Source organism: Euprymna scolopes, chromosome 19 (assembly GCF_053919585.1).
Source record: "Euprymna scolopes isolate OS-2025 chromosome 19, ASM5391958v1, whole genome shotgun sequence".
In the NCBI taxonomy this organism is placed as follows: domain Eukaryota; kingdom Metazoa; phylum Mollusca; class Cephalopoda; order Sepiida; family Sepiolidae; genus Euprymna; species Euprymna scolopes.
This window is the reverse complement of record NC_136500.1, coordinates 30714485-30737982: the sequence shown is the minus strand read 5'-3', so window position 1 is coordinate 30737982 and position 23498 is coordinate 30714485.

The following is a 23498-nucleotide window of genomic DNA, read 5'->3' as shown; positions in this document are numbered from 1 at the left end:
GTACCTATCAAAATTGGAAGAGAAGCTGCAAATACCTTTAATATGTTTCCATTACGCCATTTACTGATGTGTAGAAGATAAACGTTTAACAAATCTGCTCTTAATAGATACTTCCGTGAATACGCACACATACACACACACGTGTATGTATGTATGTATGTATGCATGTATGTATATATATATATATATATATATATATATATACATATATACATATATATACGAGGGGCGTGCAATAAGTAATGCCCCTGACCCACTTCCAGTTGTCTGATCTCGCTGAAATTTTGCATGTGCAATGATTTATATCTCTACGGGTTATGTGGCAAATTACAGCTTTGAGCTAATTGTGGTTTCTGTTTTACAGGTGTTTGAACTGAGTCAGGTGTGAAATGGAACCTGTTGAATGTTGAGCAGTGATACGGTGTTTGTATTTGAAAGGACGCACACCACAGGAGACTTTTGATGAAATGAAAGAAACTCATGGTGATAATGCCCCATCATATGACATTGTAAAACGCTTGGCATCGTGAATTCAAACATGGCCAGAAGTCTGTGGAAACAGCTCCCAGACCTGGTCGCCCCCTTCTGCCATTGATGAGTCATTTGTCGTCAAGTTGAGGCTGCCATTTTGGAAGATCGGCGCATTACTATTCGCCAAATAGCCCAAGATGTCAAGATTAGTACAGGGTCTGTGGAAACTATAATTCATAACCATTTGCATATGCATAAGGTGTCTGCCAGATGGATTCCCAGGTTGCTCACATCATTCCAGAAGCGAGAACGCGTCGAGTGCTCGAGGATAAATTTGGAGATGTACCAAGAAGATGAGTCAAAGATTTTCAAAAGTCTGATTACACAGGATGAAACCTGGGTCCATCACTATGATCCAGAGACCAAAGCCCAATCAATGCAGTGGAAGCACTTGGACTCACCACCTCCAAATAAGGCAAGGGTGCAGCCCTCCGCTGGCAAGATCATGCTTACAGTCTTCTGGGCCCAGGTCGGAGTAGTCATGACAGATTTCCTGGCAAAGGGTACCACAATTACAGGAGTCTATTAACCTTCACTTTTGAGGAAATTAAGGGAAGCTATCAAAATCAAGAGACAGAGCAAGATCAGCAAAGGTACCCTCCTCCCCCAGGACAACGCTCCGGTTCACAACTCGCATGTTGCTAAGTCAGAAGCACGGATGTGCGATTATGAAATCCTTCCCCATCTCCCCTACTCCTCTGACTCACCTCTTCCCAGCCATGAAGTTGTTTTTGAAAGGAAAGCGTTTACCAGATGATGCAGCCTTGATTTCTGAAGTCACATCGTGGTTAGTTGACATTTTTATGGACTTCTGTTGCTTTTTATATTTATAAATATTATTATGGCACGAGTTATTCAGAATTGTCTATTTTGGGATTCCTTTTTCTTCCAGCTCATTAAACTCGTTTATTTATTAGTCTTCATCAATTCGTTGTTTTTGTATTTCATTGTAAAACAGCTTCCTGTTCCAGTAGCTTCTATTCAAGAACTTCAGCTTTGTGGAACTCTCTTCCTGCTGACTGTTTTTCTTAGATATAATCTTAGTTCTTTCAAGACTAAGTTATATATGCATCTCTGGTTTTTGCGATGGTAATCTTTTATTCCTGTTATCTCCTTACATCAAGTGGTTCACGACTTGTCTGAAGCGAATTCCATAAATATCAAACTATTGCAATCTAAATTTCTAAAATTCCTTTTACGATAATTATTCTATTTTGTTATAGAATAATTAAATCTTTTAAAATTTCTGACGAAAGAACGAGATTATAAATTCATGGCTTTATTCTCTTTCTGATTCTAAGAATGATTTGAACGTTTCCTTGAATCATCAGATGGACCAAAGTTAACTTTAAAGCGTCTAATTAAAAACAATACAGAAAAAGAAGGGGGAAAAAAAACAAAGCATTTCCCTCCCTAGCAAAATACAAAAAAAACAAAACAAAAAAAGAACATGTCTAAAAATCGAATCGACTAGAGAAGTTAATGGAAATTTGTTTATGATATTCTCTTCGATTCGCCTTTAAATCTTGCATTTTTCTTGTATTCGTTTTAAGAATTTTGAAACGAATTATATTTTATTTCCGTTGTTTTGACTTTGTTTCCATTTGACTAAGTCATGAATCATTATTATTATTATTATTATTATTATTATTATTATTATTATTATTATTATTATTATTATTATTAAATATTCGATTTATGCTAATGTTTTCTTTTTGCTATTTGTTTTTGTTCAAATTCTCAAAGAGAAAAGTACTTCGCATTGACATCGGTTGTATTTGAAAAGGAAAATTCCCAAGAAAAATACAATTTAACTTGAATCAAAATAAAAATTATGTCGAAACAGCTCTTTTCATGAAAATGTTTTTTTGTTTGTTTTTGCCATGTCTCTTTATTATTAAAGGCGAGCATATATATATATATATATATATATATATATATATATATATATATATATATATAAAGCGATCAATGCCAGAATCTAACCTTAGTTTGATAATATTACGTCACTCTTTCCTTCCACACTTCTTTCTTCAATATCTATCTGTTTTTTCTTCCAATTATACTATATATTTGTCTGTCGACCCTTCAATATACCAGTAACAAACCAACCTATTGGATAAGTAGAGAAAGCAATCTTGTTAAGTGTTGAGATATTATGTTGAACAAAGATGGCGGCGTAGTTCAGATAAGATCCTAAATGTAATTGGCAGTAACCAAGATGGCGGTCAAGAATCAAATGCGACCGTCATGTAGTTAACGGCGAACTGATTGAATCCAAAATGCGACAATTTTTATAGTAACTGTAGAAGGTTTTTATTGGTTGGTTAGCACAGACGGTGATTATAAAAACGATTGGCGAATTCATTGGTCTCATATCGCCCCCCCCACTAGTTCATCTGATGGAGGATGTGTTTCCTAGCGCTTCGGCTGCAGGGAGATAGGGTAGAGTACTCGTCAAGGATTCGTTACTTGATACTCAGCCTGAGAGGTGCGGGGGCCGAGATTTGGCCCAGCACCTGTTGGATTGAGGTACACCGGTTGGGTACTACCTAGGAGGTCCACCATCCCAGGCCTTGACACTGAGCTTTGCGGTGGGGCAAATTAATTGCTTGTCGCCTGAGGCGTCCCTACTGGGGAATGCAAACGGGGGTGCTCAGGCAATTTTTGTTGAGACGAGAGTGCCCCTTCTTTAGGGGAGCTTGTTTGTCCTGCACCTTCTGGCCTTGTGTCACATTTTGCTGCGGTGCACAGCAAATAAATATCTGCCCCCAACTAGTTCGTTTGATGGGGGATGTGTGCCCTAGCGGCTTCGGCTGCAGGGAGACAGGATAGAGTACTCGTAAAGGATCCGTTCTTGACACTCAGCCCGAAAGGTGAGGGGCCGGGAACCGGCCCAGCACCTGTCGAACTGAGGTACCCTGCTTAGGTACTACCTAGGAGGTCCCACCTCCCAGGCCTTGCCACCAGGCTTTTGGGTGGGGTAAGTTAATTGCTTGTCACCGGAGAATGCCGACGGGGGTGCCCAGACAATTTTTGTTGAGGCGAGAGTGCCCCTTCTTTAGGGGAGCTGACCTGTTCTCCACCTTCAGGCCTTGTGTCACATTTTTATGCGGTGCACAGCAAATAAATATCTACACCCTCACTAGTTCGTCTGATGGGGGGATGTGTCTCCTAGCATCTTCGGCTGCAGGGAGACAGAGTAGAGTACTCGTGAAGGATCCGTTCTTGACACTCAGCCTAATAGGTGAGGGTCCGGGAACCGGCCCAGCACTTGAACTGAGGTACACTGCTTGGGTACTACCTAGGAGGTCCAACCTCCCAGGTCTTGCCACCAGGCTTTCCGGTGGAGCAAGTTAATTGCTTGTCATATTAGGCGATCATCCCTGGAATGATGACGGGGGTGCCCAGGCAATTTATGTTGAGGCGAGAGTGCCCCTTCTTTAAGGGGGCTCCCCTGTTCTCCACCTTCCGGCCTTGTTTCACATTTTGCTGTTGTAGGCAGCAAATAAATATCTACCTCCCCACTTGTTCGTCTGATGGGCGGATGTGTATTCTAGCGGCTTCGGCTGCAGGAAGACAGGGTAGAGTACTCGTCAAGGCAGGTGAGGTCCATTCTCCCAGGCCTTGCGACCGGGCTTTCCGGTGGGGTAAGTTAATTGCTTGTCACCTGAGGAGCCCTTACCGAGGAATGCCGACGGGGAGGGGTCCAGGCAATTTTTGTTGAGGCGAGAGTGTCCCTCCTTTAGAGGAGCTCGCCTGTTATCCACCTTCAGGCCTTGTGCCACATTTTGATGCGGTGCACAGCAAATAAATATCTACCCCTCACTAGTTCGTCTCGTGCCGGTATACGTTCTTATTGCGATTTTCACTGTTATTATTATCGTTATCATTATTGTTATTGTTGTTATCCTCTCTTGTTAAATTTGTTATTCCTTTACCTCTTCTTCTATTTAGTACTGGATTTTCCCGTTTTTTTTTTTACGTCGGTCATGGCATCTGCAAGCTGTGCGCCGTCGGGTTCTACCAAGGAGAAGATTGATATCGAGAATGTAGTCTAGAAGAAGCCCCCTGCAGTCAGAATCGACTTGGAAACCTTCCTCACCGAAGCCAAAAAATGCGTCGAGCACGTTACGGAAAACGAGATAACATTGGGGCAGCCAAGGTTGCAAGAATACGCGAAAAATCAATATCGTTTTTCGTGGTCGAACGTAAAACAAAAACCTTATTCGTTCAACCAAAGACATGGTAACAAAATTAATAGCTACCACGGGCATGAGAGCCGGAAGAATTACCAATGCAAAAGGATATAACATCTGGGTAGGTCTGTTTAAGTCAGAAGAGGATTGTATTAAATTGTCCAAAAACGAAATCATTACAACCGACTACATTCTGAGGATGGAATACCTGGGTCGAAGAAGGACAACCATTTCCATTTTTGAAGTCCCTGGTGTAGTCTCAGGGGAGTACCTTACCGCATATCTCCTCCAATTCGGAGATATAACAGGGGTCAATGTGAACCATTATAACTGCATTTGGTCGTTTGATCTTTTACTTAACAAGGAATTAAAAATACCATACTATCTTGAGGCAGAAACTGAGAAACTACCAATAGTAGGTGCAGGCAGACTTCCGGCATTTTGGATATGTGGGGAAGTGGGGCACTTAACGTATACATGCCCCAAGAAACAACCAACACCCAAAAATCCGGTATTAAGTCATTTAGAGCCTGAATTACATGTTGGATCGAAAATACCATCTGCTGAAGGTAAATCTATTGCAACCAACAAGGACACTCAACCGAAAGTGTCTCTTGAGGATTTTGTACCTTTATGCAACACCAAAGCAGCCTTTCTCTAAAAAAAGGACGAATGGAAGCTCGTCCTTCCTAAGAAATCTCCACCCAAATCCTACGAAGATCCCTAACAACAGAGGCGAAACTCGAGACCCGAACGAGCAAGGACCCTGGACGGAACAAATTCAAAGAACTTTTAAAACTCAAAGATAGTCTGAACGAAAAACGCGACTCCAACAAATCTTTCCCCTTCTCTGAGTCCCTTTTTCCTGAAAAACTCCACCCCATCCCAAAAGAAAAACGCTCTCCCCAAAAAGTTCCAGTCCCAGTAAACACCCCACTTTCTACTAGAGAAAAGAAAATGACATCATAGGCGCCCCTACCAAGAAAAGAAGCCGGAGACCCTCCCCCTTTGGCACCCCCTGCCAACAAACCTCAAAACACCCCCTCCTCCCATGAAAAAAGACATGCCCCCTCGTACCCCGTCAGATTAAAAGAGGCAGAGAAGTCCCTCTATTGAAAGCGAGTCCCGTAAAACGAAATCCCACCTTTTTTCTGGCAATGCGGGTTGCGAAATCTCTGCTGAAAGAAAAACTATTATGAAAACCCATGTCCAAAGAAATACCATCTGCTGAAGATAAATCTATTGCAACCAACAAGGACACTCAACCGAAATTATCTCTTGATACTTTAAAACTTTACACAAAAAAGAGATCTCAAACCCCCAAACTTCCCCAAAGCGAACAGAATGTTAACGGTGGTTAGACCTAGAGGGGAAGCCAACGAGGTTTGGGCAATGATGGAGGAGGTGAATAATGCCTTTAACTTGTTTTCTTCTGTCGCATTTTTTAACGACAGAGAAATTTCTGAGATGAAAAAATCATGTGTTGGACGGGTCCCTATAAAGATGCACCCATCATTATATAGGGCAATCAAATTAATTTTCCCTCAATCACCACTGAGATGACCACTGGATCTATGGGGACAGCTATCGGTGTCTGTATACCGTCTATGTTATGTCAGGATTACCAAACCTAAGTGAACCAAGATGGCCTTAAGATTAGCTAGTTTGGATGTCCGAGGGGTGAGGAACACCTCTCGTAAACTTCGAGTTGCATGCGACCTTCAACGCCTCAGTGTGAATATATGTTGTTTACAAGAAACTCACTTTATTACATGTGATTATCAGAGTGTGTTCCTTAGAGACTTTCAGCTGTACTCAGCACATTATGATACCCACGCAAGGCGGTTTACCTGGCTAGTTAAGCGCACTCTTGATGCGTCGTGTGGCCCTGTATATGCAGATCTAGAAGGAAAATTGCTCGTTCTGGATGTTACCGTAAAGGATATGACATTTCGTTTTATTGGGGTTTATGCGCCCAATAACCGTACTGAGCTAGTTTTCTTTTTTAGGCGAATCGAGCCCTTCATGAATTCACCTCGTCGGTTAGTTTTAGCGGGAGACTGGAACGCGGTCCTGGATCCCGAGTTAGATCGTGGGTTTAATACCACAAGGGCTACTAACCAGAACCGGGATGCTAAGGCGTTTCGAGACTTTATCGACGAGTTTGATCTTGTTGATAAATTTCGAAACGAAACGCCCGGGGATTTAGTATGGACTTGGGCAAGAAGACACGGCTCCGATCCGGTTCAACTTTCGAGTTACATCGATCGGTTCTTAGTTAGGAGAGTCGACTTAGGGCTTTTAGACTGTCCAAGTTTTCATAATATAGTTTATTCGGACCATAGTGTTCAAGTAAACTCAGATAGTGTTAAGCCTAGGATGGCTAGTTACTGGAAGTTCAACACGTCGTTGTCGACGTGAAGGACTTCCGGGAACAGCTTGTACTAACCATACAGAGGGAATTGACGGGGGCTATTATGGGGAAACCTAAAAAATGTCATTAGGTTCTTCGCTGCTGATTTTAATCGCCGGCTCAACCTTAGTTCCAGAGCAACGAAAGCGACATTAGAAAATAGAATAGAAAGGGTAGTGGTGGAGGGTGATAGTGCTAGTTATACTATAGTTAAGGCTGAACTGGACTCTTTGGATAACACGGAGAACCAGGGATTACTAGTTAGGGCTAGATTAAAAAGAGCGCCGAACGAGGCAACAGATATGGTCGCGTCACTGCGTGCGGAGGAGTTTCGACGTTCTGCTGATCGACACATCGCCAGTGTCACATTGCCGGACGGACGAACCGTAACGAATGAATATTGGAGGGGTTTCGGACTCATTTTCGGGAACTTTTTATCAAGGAGCCCAGCCTGACTATTGAACAGTTTGACCCATATTTAGCCGCCTTTTTTCGCCTTGAGGCGACCGAAGCGGCTAGGTGTGAAGGTAGCATAAAAGAGGAAGAAGTCATTGAGGCCTTTAAACAGGTCGGGCTAGACAGAACCCCTGGGATTGAGGGTCTTCCCTACGAGGTGTATTTGAGGCTCTCGGCCATTTTTATTCCTTTGCTGGCCGTACTCTTTATCTCTTGGTTTAGTAACGGGTGCATACCTCAGTACTTTACAAGGGTGATCATTAAATTGCTGCACAAAGATAAAAATGGAGGGGATGGGATAGGTAATTTCCGGCCCTTAACGATATCAAACACAGAGTTAAAGATTTTGGTCAAGATCTTAGCAAATCGTCTGCAGGTTGTCTTACACCCTCTGTTCTGTTAAGTGCCGGACTATTCAAGATAATTTGCACACGATACGCTTGATCGTAGAAAAAGTCGACACAGAAGCCGCGCTGATCAATTTAGATCAGCCCAAAGCATTCAACAGAGTAGACCATCGATATCTAGAGGCTGGTCTCTGCTCGGCTGGGTTTGGTCCCCAGTTTCGCTCTTGGATTGCCTCTTGTATGCCAACCCCGTTGCTATGGTGGAAGTGAATGGGGCGAGGTCGAAGTCCTTCATGCTAACAAGATCCATCCGTCAAGGTTGTCCGTGATCACCAATGTTATATGTGCTGGCGCTTGAGCCATATTTGTGCCAGCTTCAGGTGAATCCGGTACTTCGCGGGATTACTTTGCTTGGTGGCTTTACTCCGGTAAAGTATACCGTCTATGCCGACGACGTGACTGTGCTTGTAACGAGCAGTGCCGAGATTAGAGTCGTCGACATAGAAACAAGTCAGTATGCTAAGGTCACAGGGACCATAATCAACTACGTTAAGTTTATTGGATTGCGTATTGGTGCCTGGAGGAGTATGCCCCATTCAGGGACCCTTTGGCTGGACCGATGAGCCCAGCAAGCTACTTGGCATCTGGAGAAGAATTGGTCGGAAATATTGGAAGCGGACAAGGTCTCATCTCATTTGTGGGCCTTGAGAAACCTGTCATTGAAGGTTTGGACGGAGGTATGCAATTCTCATATCTACCCCCTAATCATATACCGTCTATCAGTGTATACACTCCCGGAGGCCTCACTAGTTGATCTGGTGCGTGTTCCTTTCGCGTTCTTATGGCGCGGAAAGCAAGCCATGGTTAGCCGGAAGGTCTGTTACCTGCATCAGTTTGAAACGGTCTGGGTATGCCTAGTGTGGAAATTCGTAGGCACACTCTTAGGCTGATAAACCTGGGCCTAATGTGAGGGAAACGGTGTATTCTCGATAGAAGACACTAAGAAAGCCTTTCAGGCTTTGGAGAGTGTGCATTCGGCTGAGGGGGAAGCACACAAGTTGCCCCGAAACTAATGCCCCTTCTATTGCGGGTGTCGTCAGGCCTTGAGATTCCTTCTACGGGTGAATGAATGCCTCTCTGATACCCCACTGTTGTCTCGCAAGGCACTATATCGGGGCTTAATGAGGGGATCTGTTCGAGACGAAAAGATTGAGGAGTTTGGTTTTACAAAAGAGGAGCGCCACTAATATGGCCTTGGGCGCCTGGGTCGAGCTACTTCGATAATTACGGAGCATCACTCACCTAGCTGGAAATTCGGAATACCTTCTGGGTCGGCAAAATACTCTACGCAGCGGGTTTTACTGAGACACTTAATTGGGAGATTGGGAGGAAGACCTTGATCATGCTTTCTTCCACTGCGCTATCGTTCGACCGTTGTGTGAGTTAGTTGAAGGCTTCACGGTTCGCATGCTGAACGGGCAAGTTTTTGTACTGGATTCGGTATCCCCGTGCTGCAACTGAAGCTGATCTTGAGTTCCTTTTTTGAATTTTCTTAGGTTTTTAGAATATTGGAAAGCCTGAACAAACATAGACATTCATCGGACCACCTAGGATAGGCTAGTGAGGCATTTTTCTTTGATTTTTAACTTAGCTAGAGTATGCATGTTGTCATCGTCCCAATCCCTTTTTAGTTTGTCCCTGCTACCTCCTTTTTCGTTCGATAATCAATTTATAACTTACATAAATAAAATTGATTCCGTGTTTTAAACGCATCTGTTGTCAGCAATTAATAACTGAAAATAAATTAGATTAAATTAAATATAAATTCAAAGTAAATTTAATGAATTAACTGAAAATATTGTTTTTAATTTTTATAAAGAACAATTAAGACAATTTAATTACAACAAAACTTAATATAATTGATCTAATGATTAAAATAGATTCTGTTTAATGTAAGATGCAAATGAGGGTATTCATTGAATTGAGATTTCGTTTGAATACATAGCATATATAGAAATCAATTTGGAATAGAAGTGTATATAAGTCTGTTTTCAGTATGTATTTGTAAATCGTAAAAATTATACGAGCATGTTCCAGAAAGAGTGGCTGAGAGTATTCATGTGGGATATGAATATTCAGTGTGATAATTTGATTGATACAAGAACACCAAATTTAGTCCTGTTTGAAAATATAAACACAAAGCAAGAATCATAGCAGTGTCAGCTGATGTGAGTGTGGAGAGAAAAAAAAGGTCGACAAGTATCAGGATTTCGAAAGAGAGATAAAAGGATTGTGGAAGTCGAAGAAGGTAAAAGTTGTACCTGTTGTGATGAGAGCTCTGGAGAATGTGACAAACGGACTTGACAAGTCAATGAGGACATTGAGATCCACTGCAATGTTGGTGTACTTTAGAAGACTGCCTCGTTGGGAACCACTAGCATGTCGCAGAAAGTGCTAGAAGACCGAGGAAAAATGCTGATAGCCTATGGTCATTTGTTATTATCTGCTTATCCACTTAACATCGCCAATATAAACAGTCATCTAAAAATGTGTACACAGAAATAATAATAATAATAATAATAATAATAATAATAATTATTATTATTATTGTTATTATTGTTATTATTATTATTATTATTATTATTATTATTATTATTATTATTATTATTCAAGGTATAAACATATGGGCAGAACGTCGACAGAATAATTACCGGAGCAAGAGACACTAGAGAAAAATATATAAAAAGAAGAGACGAGGGATAAGACAGGAAAAGAAAAATGGGCACATATACAGCTCCACGGACGATTCATAAGGATGACAAAAGATGAGGCTAATAAAAACACTTGGACATGGCTAAGGAAAGAAACCTAAACAGAGAAACTGAATCCCTAATAACAGTCACACAACATAACGCATTAGAACATACCGTATTATAACAAGGATCGGCAAGGCACACGGAAAATGGCAAATACAGACTCTGTGGACAAAGAGACGACACAATAAACCAATTAATAAGCGAATACAGCAAACTAGCCCCAAAATCAACAATCAAGTGGGGAAAGCAAACACTAGACATTATACAGACAACTGTATCTTGAACACCCAGATAAATGGTATAGGCACAAACCGGCAGCTTGAAAATGAAAGTCAGAAAATCCTATGGGACCTTGATATGCAAACGGATAAACTCATCGAAGCAAGAAGACTAGATATAATAATTTTTAATAAGAACGAAAAGTCTTGCCACATTGTAGATTTTGCTGTTCAAGCAGACCACAGAAGGAAGATAAAGGAGACGGAGTAGCGGAGCAAATCCATGGATCTGGCTGGAGAGCTCAAAAGTATATGGAAGATGAAGAATCAAGATAACACCACTAATAGTAGGAGTGATAGAAACAATGCCTAAAAACTTTGGAAAAGACTAAGAGAGATTGTAATCAGAGTGGCTGAGAAGATACAACGAATAACTAAAATATTGAGAAAAACCCTTGAATACGAACACTAACATACATGAGCTACAGGCACAAAACGGACACACAGAAAGAGCTACATTTGTAAAACACAAAGAAACATAACATAGAATCATGAAAACTAAAACTGTATAATTGTAACTTAACCCACTTATACCCCTGTTTTCCGCCCCACCCTGTTTTTGTGTATGTGTTACTATAAACAGGCACTTAAATAAGTGAGGATTTCCAAGGAGGATGGAAAGACCGAGAGTTGAAAGCTCATGCCAGACCTCCGCTGGATGAGTGCAAGAGGGACTTGGACCTTTGGGAGGGGCATTGTCACCCAAATTTAAATGAATAAAAATGATCGTTGCCAATGAGAAACCAATGGTAAACGGTTGTTGCGATAACGCAAATTCATTTGCAAAGATTATCGAAAGAGGTGGGAGTACTTGAAATCTGGGAAGACTTGTTACTCAGACTCTAGGGAACACCATAAGCCTTGTACTACTACTACTACTACTACTACTACTACTACTACTACTACTACTACTACTACTACTAATAATAATAATTGTTGAAATATCTTAAAGACCATGGCAGTGCATGATCGCAAAGATTCGAACAATTATATTTATATCCAGGGGTAATAATAACAAATAAATCAGGTACCAGAATCGCTCTATAAAATATACTGAATATCTCTGAATTTTTCAATTACAGCTTTTATATCCTGATGCGAAAAAAGAGAACTACGTCCTTCTTATCCTGACTGGGTTAATGTTACTACTTTTTACTTAATTTTCTTTTTTTTTTTACGAATTTTTGCTTGAAACAATAATTATTATTCTCAATTGTATAATTTTCTTTCTTTACAATAATTACTTTGTCATCGCTCTTTTTGGATCATTTTTCTATCACAAGAATGGCTCTCTACTACTACTACTACTACTACTACTACTACTACTACTAATAATAATAATAATAAATAATTAGGCATCTTTATCAGATGATGAGGTAACTAATGGCTATGCCCACTGAACTACTCACGAAAGCTGATACTGACCGGCATAGAAATCGCCTTTGTACATGCTGTTTGTAAATATTCTTATAAATATTATATTTATTACATAAATACTGAAAGTATCTTATACCTCTACAAAGCCACCATTTGCCCATGTATGGAGTACTGCTGTCACATTTGGCTGGTGCATCTGCTACTGGTCTCTCGCTCCTAGACAGGATCCAAAAGAGAGCCGCCAATCTAATAGGTCTCGAACTGTCACCTAAGCTTCGTGGCGTCGAGTATTATGAAGATAATGTGTGTAGTAGCCGATCATCAGGTTTTGACAACGACCAATTTAGAGACTTAGTCGAAGCTAATCCACGCACAACTGTTCGGGAACTTGCTTCTGAATTAGACGTAACAAATACGACGATTTCCAACTGCTTGAAAGATATTTGAAAGAGAAATAAACTTGAAAAAATGGGTGGCTCACGAATTGAACAACAATCAACGACAACCGGTATATATATATATATATATATATATATATATATATATATATATATATATATATATATATCAGGACAGTTTCGCTGTACCACAGCTCTTCAGTGACTAGCAGTAACCTCAAGCCAGGATTGAAACTCTACCGCCTAGGCGACAGTCAGCGTTTCTAACCGTTAAGCCATTTGGATGCTAAAGTGCGTATACAAAATTAAAGTGATTAAACATTGTTCAAATGCCTAAGCTCTACGCTAACCCTCATACTATAAGTTTCTAATTAGTCACTAACACACATTTGTCCATTCCCTTCCCCTATACCTGGGCATATGGTCTACTCGTGTTGCACAATGGTGGCTATGCACATTCGTTTTGCTTAGCACCTTACTCTAGATCTGAAACTATAAAATAAAAAAAGCCCAATCTAAAAACATAGGTCAAACCAGACACACACTCAAACAATTCGCCTCATCCCTTGAGGTATGCTTTTACAAATATCCGAGGAATTAGAACTAACTTAGACAATGTAAGATTATTTCTCCTAGAAAAATCCCTGGATGTCTTAGCACTAATGAAACTAACTTGTACTACTTCATCCCATCTAACATCTTTAACATTTCTGGTTATCTTCCACTCCCCCTATACCTGGTCTCTGACAGACACATGCATGGACTTGGAGTCTATATCCGTAACACCCTCCCTATGTCTAGGGAATCTAAACTAGAATCAAGTGATCAGGCCTTCATGTGCTTTAAACCAGCTTACAACATAGCGTTTGCTACCTGTATTTTCTTTATCGCTCTCCATCAACCCAGAACTGTACTATAATCAATCATACCTCTGACAGCATAGACGTAGCACTCTGCCTTGACACTAGCGCCCAAATATATGTATTTGGTGACTTCTACGCCCACTAGAGAAATTTGCTTGGTTTCTCTAACTACACTGACACAGCTGGTAACGTCATCCATAACTTTGCTATATCCCATTCCTTGATACAGACAGTAACATTCCCGACCCGTCTCCCCTATCGCCAGAACCAGCAAGCCTCACTTTTGGATCTATTTCTGACAACAGTTCATGAGGATTGTGTAGTAAATGTTCATTGCCCACTCGGAAATGCTGATCATGCTGTGATAATGATAGAGATTACTCTAAACTCTCGACCCTAAGTTGAAGAGCCATTGCTCAAAACAACAAGGTACTACAATAAGGCTGAATGGGATTCCATTAGAGATCACATCAGAGACATCCCATAGAGAAACATCTTTTTTTTCCAGCAGAATAGTGCGCAAATGAGACTACTGAATGGTTCAAAGCAGCAGTTGAAGCATATGTTCGTACACGGAATTTCTATAGCAAACCTAACTCTCTCAATGGTTTACTTCTACATGCACAACTGCAATTGCTCAGAGGCAACATGCATACCGTAGATTTATTCGGCATAGGTCCTGTACAAACAGACAAAAGTATATAGAAGCTAGAAATAATTGCAAGAAAGAAGTAGCAACAGCTAAGAGTGAATATACTGAACCCACCAGGAAACGCATTGAAGCGCAGAAATTAGGAACTTGTGATTTCTGGAAAATCTAAAGTAGTGTAGTAAATAAGGGTAATCAACAATACCTCCACTATCCAACAATCATGAGGTTTGCAGAGCAACTGAGAAAGCTAACATGCTTGCTCGTCAGTTTGCCTCAAACTCTACCTTAGACCCGGCAAGCCATTACCTCCCCCCGCCCCCGATTTCCCTCTGCGGACTGAAACCACGCTAGATTATCTGAATATCACACCTTCTCAAGTACATGATATTATAAAAAAAACCTAGGCACCTCAGTAGCACAGCCGGAATGAGATCAGGTGCATGCTATCATAAAAACACATTGACATTTCAAAAGCATGTGGACCTGATCTCATCCCGGCTGTGCTATTAAACAAATGCTCCGCTGAGGTTGTTCCGATTCTCTCTAAACTTTTTAACAAATGCCTTAACAAATATTGCTTTCCTAGCTTCTGGATAACTGCTTCTGTGGTACCAGTTTACAAACACCCTGGCGAAAGAACTGACCTATTAAATCATCGCCTAATTATCATCCTCCCTCTTTTTGCAAAAAAATATGAGTCTTTAATTAATCAAGCTCTAGTCCACCACCTTAAACTGCTAAACTTATGTCTGACCACAAATATGGATTTAGGCAACCCGTTCTACAGCAGATATTCTAACTTCTGAACTTTTATATCAAGAGCTGGATAAGGCAAGGGAAGAAGGGCAGTGACCCTAGATATATCTAAGGCTTTTAACAAGGTATGGCACGATGGTTTTCTTATGAAAATAAAACACTGTGGTATTACTGAACGAGTGCTGAGCATAAATATATCCTTCTTAAATGAGAGAAGAATACAGGTTGTCCACGATGGGCATACGTTAATTTTTTTTTTAATATACATGCTGGTGTACCTCAGTGATCGATTCTTGGACCTTTATTATTTCTGATATTCATAAATGACTAACCTGATAAAATTGTCTCTGACATGAGTATATTATCCGACGACACCACGCTCTATAGAAGGCACGTGGGGAAAACTAATGAGCACATATCTAAGATAATGGCCGAAACTCTAGAGGAAGACCTTCAGTCTGTAGTGGAATGAGGTCAAAAATGGATGATAACGTTCAACACTGCCAAGACAAAGCTCGTGTCCTTTAATAATTACATGAAACCTTACCATCCACTAATATCTATGGCTAGAGGTACTTTACCTGAAAGTACTTCGTTCACGCTCCTTGGCTTAACGTTCACAGGAAACAGGAGTTGAAATAGATACATCGAGCTGATTGCCAAGGCTGCTGCAAAGAAGGTGGGCTCTCTCTATCGTGCTAGAAACGTACTTACGCCTGAAAGTATCTGGTACCTCTACAAAGCCACCACTTGTTTATGTATGGAGTACTGCTGTCACATTTGGGCTGGTGCATCTGTTACTAGTCTCTCGCTCCTGGACATGGTCCAAAAGAGAGCCGCCAATCTAATAGGTCTCGAACTATCATCTAAGCTTCAGCCCTGTCTGATCGACGAAATGTTGCATCCCTCTGCCTGTTTTACAAGTATTTTAATGGTGGATGCTCTGACGAACTACAAGCCCTTGTACTCTCTCGACGAAAATACTCCCGATAAACCCCACAAGCAGCGAAGTACAACCCCTACAAAGTCGAGATCCCTAGATGTAAGAAAACCTTTTACTCTAATTCTTCTTTAACAGAACTGCAAGCCTTGTGAATTCTCTTCCGGTTTCCTGCTTCACCAATTGTACTGACATGCAGAAGTTCAAGCGTAATCTGTACAGACATATTTCTGCTAAACTCCCTACATAGTACCCCTGCAACTTAGGTTCCTGATAGTAGCCCCATACATCAAAGTTGCAATGTGCATTGTTTGGGGTGAAAATGTAATAAAAAAAGTCAGGAGCACGGATTTTGGGTCAGCTGTCATCCGTAATTGTCTAGAATAATGTCGTCGAAAGTTAGTGAGAGACAAAAACGGGCCGTAGACTAAACAAAAAGTTAAATTAATTAATGTTGTCAGGAATAAACTCGCTATATGCAGCTGAGCAGTTAAAATACAAATAAGTCGTGGGTCTTTGCAACGGCTATGCTAACTAGTTTGTTGAAAAACTTTGGAGAGGACATTTGACCAAAAGAAAAGTATTTGGGCTGTCGGCATGGGAATCTATCGAACACAAGGAGAGAAATATAAATGATATAACTAATATAATAGGTGGATGAGTTGAGAGTTGTAGAAAAAATAAGAAACGAATGCATAAGAAAAAATAAGAAAAGAAAAACAAAGAAAAACGAATGCATAAGAAAAAAAAAGGAAACACTCGAACGGCGAAAAAGAAAGCAATAAACTAATCTGGAAATGTAAGGTTATGACCCTTTAAGCTGTGATCATAGCGTAGTATCTGTTAACTATGGCAAGCGGGATCAAGGGTCAAAACATTATTATTATTGTCATTGTATTATTATTAATTGATTTGAGGGACGGATGGTCGATGGATCAGTTATTATGATTAGAAGAATAAACAATTAAATTGCGGAAGAAATGATTGACGTGTGAATCGCAAAAGGAACGTGAAAATAGAAAATATATGCAAACATTATTTTGGGGTTTTGAATAAACAAATAACTAGTTGTGGACATTAGGTTGGTCTGAGACACGTAATTAGGTGACGAAAGAGAACACGTGATGTAGTTAGTTTTGGAAAGATTCAGAGAGTTGAGGATTGACCACCAGAGCGCACAGACGTCTAGACAGGGGTGGACAAACAGCTAGGGAGCAAGCTGTAAGAATAGAAAATGTAAACAAACTGCAGATCCTGTGAAAACCATTTGAGACATCTGTAATAAATTTATATTATAAAATTATAAAGAGTTGTTTTATGGTTTCACAAATAAGAACAGATGCCTCAATTGAATGGTGCTGATCGCTTCATGGTTCGTCACGGAGCAGCAGGAAGTTAAAAGAACTCTTCAAGAAATAGGTATGAAACATATATTATTCTTCTTATATATGAACTGTAAAAATATCCCGTGTGATAAGTCTGATACAACATGACTCGGTTTACACGTCATTATCATGTCCCCTGGCATACATACATACATACATACATACATACATACATACACACATACATACATACATACACACGATCTATACGTTTATTATCTATCTGTTAAAAGAACAATATCTCATATCCACTAGATAACTCATGACACGTTTTAATATATCATCTCCTCCAATATAAACTAATATACAACAAAAATACGATTAATGGTATAATATATATTTTATGAAGACTGTCTGAACAAAAACTGGCTTTATCATTATAATGATAATATCCCGTTTCAGTTTGTTAACTTTACAGACGCAGTACTAGCAAACATCAACTACTATTCAATGCTACTTAGATTTGGTCTTGCCTCGATGTATCGAGGTTTATAACATATTATTAACATTTAAAACTTTGATTGTAGAAACAACAGGGCTGAAACATTTTAGTGAAATTTCTGAAATACAAAAAAACAAAACAAACCCCCCCATAATCTACATTTTTACTATTGAAACAGTCAAGTGAGTTTTTTCCTGTTTCAAAATATTTTTTAAATAGTTAGAAAAATACTTTGGAATTCCTATTATGCAAATGAAATAGAGGAAAAAAGAATCAATAAATGGAGTAATTTCTTACGGGAAAAAGAAAAAGGTATAATAAAAAGGTTGAACAAGCTATAACCTAAAAATTTTATTTAGATTTATTTATACAAGTTTTTGAGTTTTCTTTTCTTGTTTTCTTTTATTACTTCAGCGCATGTTTTTTTAATTATCGTAAAGAATTCTTTTTTGACATATGAATCTATGAAACAGAGCCGCTGACTCTGGGAGGAATAGCAGCCGCATAAAGATACGCAAGTAACCAAGCCGGCTGGGCGATGTCACGTCACAGCAGAGACAAAAGGGCATGTAGCCTAAAAAGCTATGGTGTTCGGGGGGGACTGGTGTTTGAGGTGCAAAGAAAAGCACATGTTCGAGACGTGGCCGATGTTCGAAAATGCACGTGTTCAGGACACGTGGGTGACGTCTTATAAAATGCGAAAAGTCACACGTAGCCGGATAAGAAATGAATTGTTTAAATGTTTATATAAAAAATACGTTGTTGGAAAATAAGATATAAAGGCTTTTGTTAAAACAAAAACTGAGTCGAGTTATTTCTTTGCTTTTGTTTCCTAGTAACAGAGTCTACAACATGTTGGGCCCGTTAAAATGTAACGACACCGTTAAAAAAGGGTGTACCACGTTACAAATATAAATCTACTCAAATCTATGGAATATAATCTATTAGGAATTAGGTTAACCCCAGTAGTTTATATATATATATATATATATATATATATATATATGTATATATATATATATATATATGGGGGATTATCAGAACTGATGTGATATACAGGGTTTGGGTGAATGTCAAAAGTAACTTAAGTCCAGAGTTCGAATCGTACAATCTGCATTACAATCTATATTAATGTACTTCGTATACTTTTGCGAACAGATACAATAATCCATAACATATTCTATCAAACGATATCAATGAATACGTAATAAACATTGTAAGCGTTTGGAGTGTATAATGCATCATATATATAATGTGTATAATATATATATATATATATTAGTGTTGTGCCGATGAATCGGAATCGGAATCGGGAATCGGTTAAATCGGTAATTTTCGGGGAATCGGAATCGGCATCGGAATCGGAAAAATTTGTGTATAATTTCCGATTCCAAAATCGATTCTTTGAATATTTTTCAAAAGTTAATTTTCAATTGCTTGTACCGATTATAAATATTTATTTCTTTTAAACTATTAGTAAAACTAAACTCTATAGATCTACGTACTCGTTATAGAATAAAGTTCTCATAACAAAATCACGTAATTTCATTAAATAGTTTTTGTTTTACGCTCCCTTGACTAATTATCGCAGTTTTTTTAGGAAGATTCCGAATTTCCCAAATCGTTTTTACGGCATAAAATAAAAACTATTTGATGAAATTACGTGATTTTTTTATGAGAACTTCATTCCATAACGAGTACGTAGAATATATATATATTTTTTATTTTTCGTTTTTTAACATAGTGTAAACTGCACAAGCACCCTTTTTTAATACGTGAAGACAGTTTAGAGCTTCATCCTAGATCTAAAAATAATTTGGTTTTTAGTGGGTTTACAAATATCGTCCAAAAGTAGAATTTCAATGAGGGGGGACTTTTAAATGTAAATATAATTTCTTTTTCAATCTGAAAAATTTCTAAATGTTTTCTCTTTATCTATTTTATCCAGACTTTGATAAATTCATTGTGAGATATTCATGTATATTTTTAACTTTTCCGAAACCCGAGAAAAATGCGACGGTGTCAGACAATGTGGCTCCAGGGAAATAAAATAAAACTTTATTCGTTTGAAATCTTTTCATATTAAACTCCTTGAGAAATTTGGCAAGTGGGTGTGAAAAAGTATTGTTGTCGAAACCAACGGCATCGAAGGTGTTAATTACTCCATAATACTTTCAACTCAACTTTTGAGTGAGATTGGCGGGCTTCAGCGAGGCCTCCGTGATATATATATATATATATATATATATATATATATATATATATATAAGTTCAACTTTTGCTCCACACCCAATATTAGCCCTAAAACCTCTAGGGCTTGTGACTCTGATTTTTCCCAGGGTCCACACCCAATATATATATATATATATATATATATATATATATATATATATATATATATATATATATATATATATATATATATATATATATATATGTGAAGGCAATTGTTGCAAATGTAAATTCAGTATCGCTGATCCTGGCAAAACTCTGGTTTGCGCCCCCCGGGAACTTTTAGGGCTAAAAACCACCCCTTTTTTAGGCTCTTTTTTTTCATATTTGTCTAAAATGTGATTATGTATCTCTATTTAGTGTTTTTTATGGTGCTGAACTCAAATTTACATGTCTTAAGGCCTGAAACATAGCCGTTTGTCCATTTTTACAAGTAATCAGCTCCCCCATGGGGGCAAAAGAGGTAAAAAAAATACCTCAAAATGACTCTAAATAGACAAAATTGACATATTTTTCAGAATAACTTTTCATCCATTCATTAGATTTTTCTGAAACTTGGCAAAACCATGGGCATACCTGATATACACCTGATGGAAATATCACTGACCCTGGGAAAAATCAGAGTCACAAGCCCTAGAGGTTTTAGGGCTAATATTGGGTGTGGAGCAAAAGTTGAACTTAGTCATTTTTCTAAAAACTTTTGAAAATTTTTTTTTCACTCAAAATTGTTTTTTTATCAGTTATGTATCACTTTTTTTATCACTTTATTCGATCCCCCCTCCTCACATAGAGGGGGGCCATGCATGCACGGCTTGTTATGTACAATACCGATTGCCGAGTGAGGGAGCAGCAAACATACCGACAAAACCCAACACTTTTATATTCTACTTTTCATTTAATTAGCAATAATGTTTGATATTATTTTTCTGGGCAAAATATTTCTTTAATTTTAGACAATTCTTTCGCTACTTTGAAAATAAACTGCATTCTTCTAAAGGTTACCTAGCGAATTTTCGCAAAGTTTCAATTTTTGTTTTGTTTATTTTACGCATATAAAATAAGTTTAGATCTTCTTTAGTTTTACTAATAGTTTAAAAGAAAGAAATATTTATAATCGGTACAAACAATTGAAAATGAACTTTTTAAAATATTAAAAGAATCGATTTGGGAATCGGAAATTAGGCACAAATTTTTCCGATTCCAATACCGATTCCGATACCCCCCAAAATTACCGATTTATCCGATTCCCGATTCCGATTAATCGACACAACACTAATATAAAACGATGAGGAATTTAAAATAGACGGTCAGTTTCACAAATAAATATAACGTAACATGAGCTGTAGTGTGTTACCAATTTTAAATTATGTGCGCTTATTGGGGATAGGGTGTCTACTTTTTAAGCGATTACACATGGTTTTACAACGTTGCAAACCGAACTTAATTTAGTGGGAAACACTTTAGTTAATATCCATAAAGAATTAGGATGGCCAGAAATGATGATCATTTTACGTTAAATTTATATTCGAAACTGATCTTACACTCTAAATTCTAAATGATCGCTTTTCTTTCCGCCAATTAAAAAAATGTTCTAACACGTAATCTATAAAAGTAATATTTCATTTTGGAATAGGGATTTAGCTGCGAGAGAAAGCACAGAAAGCTCACGCAATCTCACGTTAAAAATGGTTTTCATAATAGTAATATTATTATTTAGAAATTCGTTCGTAACAATGAGATGTGGCTTTGCTAAGTGGCGTTGTTAAATATATTGTTCTTACATCGTTTTCTTATTTTGCCTACCAATCTTCGAATATTTTCCACTATTCATGTAAGTAGCATGTTATACAGTAAATACGAACTGGTACAATATAGCTTTGTTTTAAAATCAAAATAAATGTTTTGTTGTGTTACAATTTTTAATCAATTACAAATCAAACATTTGAGATAAAATATACGCGGACATTAACCAGGGGTTTATGTAATAATTTGAAAATTTACGAAAAAACAAACAAAAAAAATCTCTAATTAAATATGTATAAATTTTACAAGAATCGGAATCGGAATCGGGAATCGGATCGGAATCGGAAATTTTGAACGGAATCGGAATCGGAATCGGAATCGGGAAAAATTTTGGCATCGTCCCATCACTAATATATATATATATATATATATATATATATATATATATATATATATATATGTATATAATGTGTATAATGCATCATGCCAGAATTCATATGAAAAAGCAACGACAGTTCGTTCCAAACACCACAAATCATGGCAAAATTCTGCATGGCTGACTTTTATGCTAAAGAAATTCAATAACATATGTTTCACTGTTTGATTTCATCTTCATCTTTACTCATTGATGTTTCTCTCTCTATCGTAAAGTGGAAACGTTACACCCGTGACCGGCTTTACTGTGAGAAGAAAATAGCTACCCTAAAAGGGAAACTATGAATGAGAACCGAAATATTTGTATTTTTTTAGCTGACCCGTGTAAACGAATCCATTTATACTAACGCACTAATTACCTGAAAACAAATATTGTACCCCGTTCGTAATTCCAACTTACTAACGTCTGAAATGAACCGATGTCTTCGGAAGAGGGATATAATTCCTTGGAAGATAACTAATTAATATCGAATTAATAATACGTTTTTGTTCATCGCCAATATATTAGGTAACATGTATATGCGTTGTATACCGGGGGATCTGTATAACATAGAGGAGTGTATATTATATTTTTGTGTGTCTTTTGTATATATATATATATAAAGCTGAATATGTGTGTGTGTTTGTGTGTGTCTGGTCACGAATAGGCTCCTATATAGTTGACTATTTTAAAAAACTGATTACATATAATGATAGAGGATGTTTCGAGACACATGTTATGTTTGATCTGACAGAACGGTGGTTTATTAAAATTGTGGGGTCTGCGTTCGCGCCTGGTCCACCAAGTATGGAAATAAATTAAAAAATTAAAAAAAAAGTTTACAAGTGTTTTTGATATAGATGTACATAATAATACTTTGATAAGTATGTTTTAACTTAAATAGTGATGGTATAATAAAATTGTGGGGTCTGCGTTCGCGCCTGGCCTCCACAGAATGGAAATAGGCACACACTTTAATAAAGGCTTTTCATATTTATCTGCGAAAGTATACTTTGATAATTATGTTTCAGTTTGAAGAAATATGGTAAAATAAAAAAAGACGGCCAAGCAAATGGATATATCTATACTCGTAGCTAAATTAAATATTAAAATGCTCATATTTTTGGTTTTATGGAACGAAACTACATGAAAATTTGCAGACTTTTTGAAGGTTATCATACCAATCTATGGCTAAAATATTTGACAATTGGTAAAAAGAAACTATATTTTATAATCAATAAAATATGCCCAAATT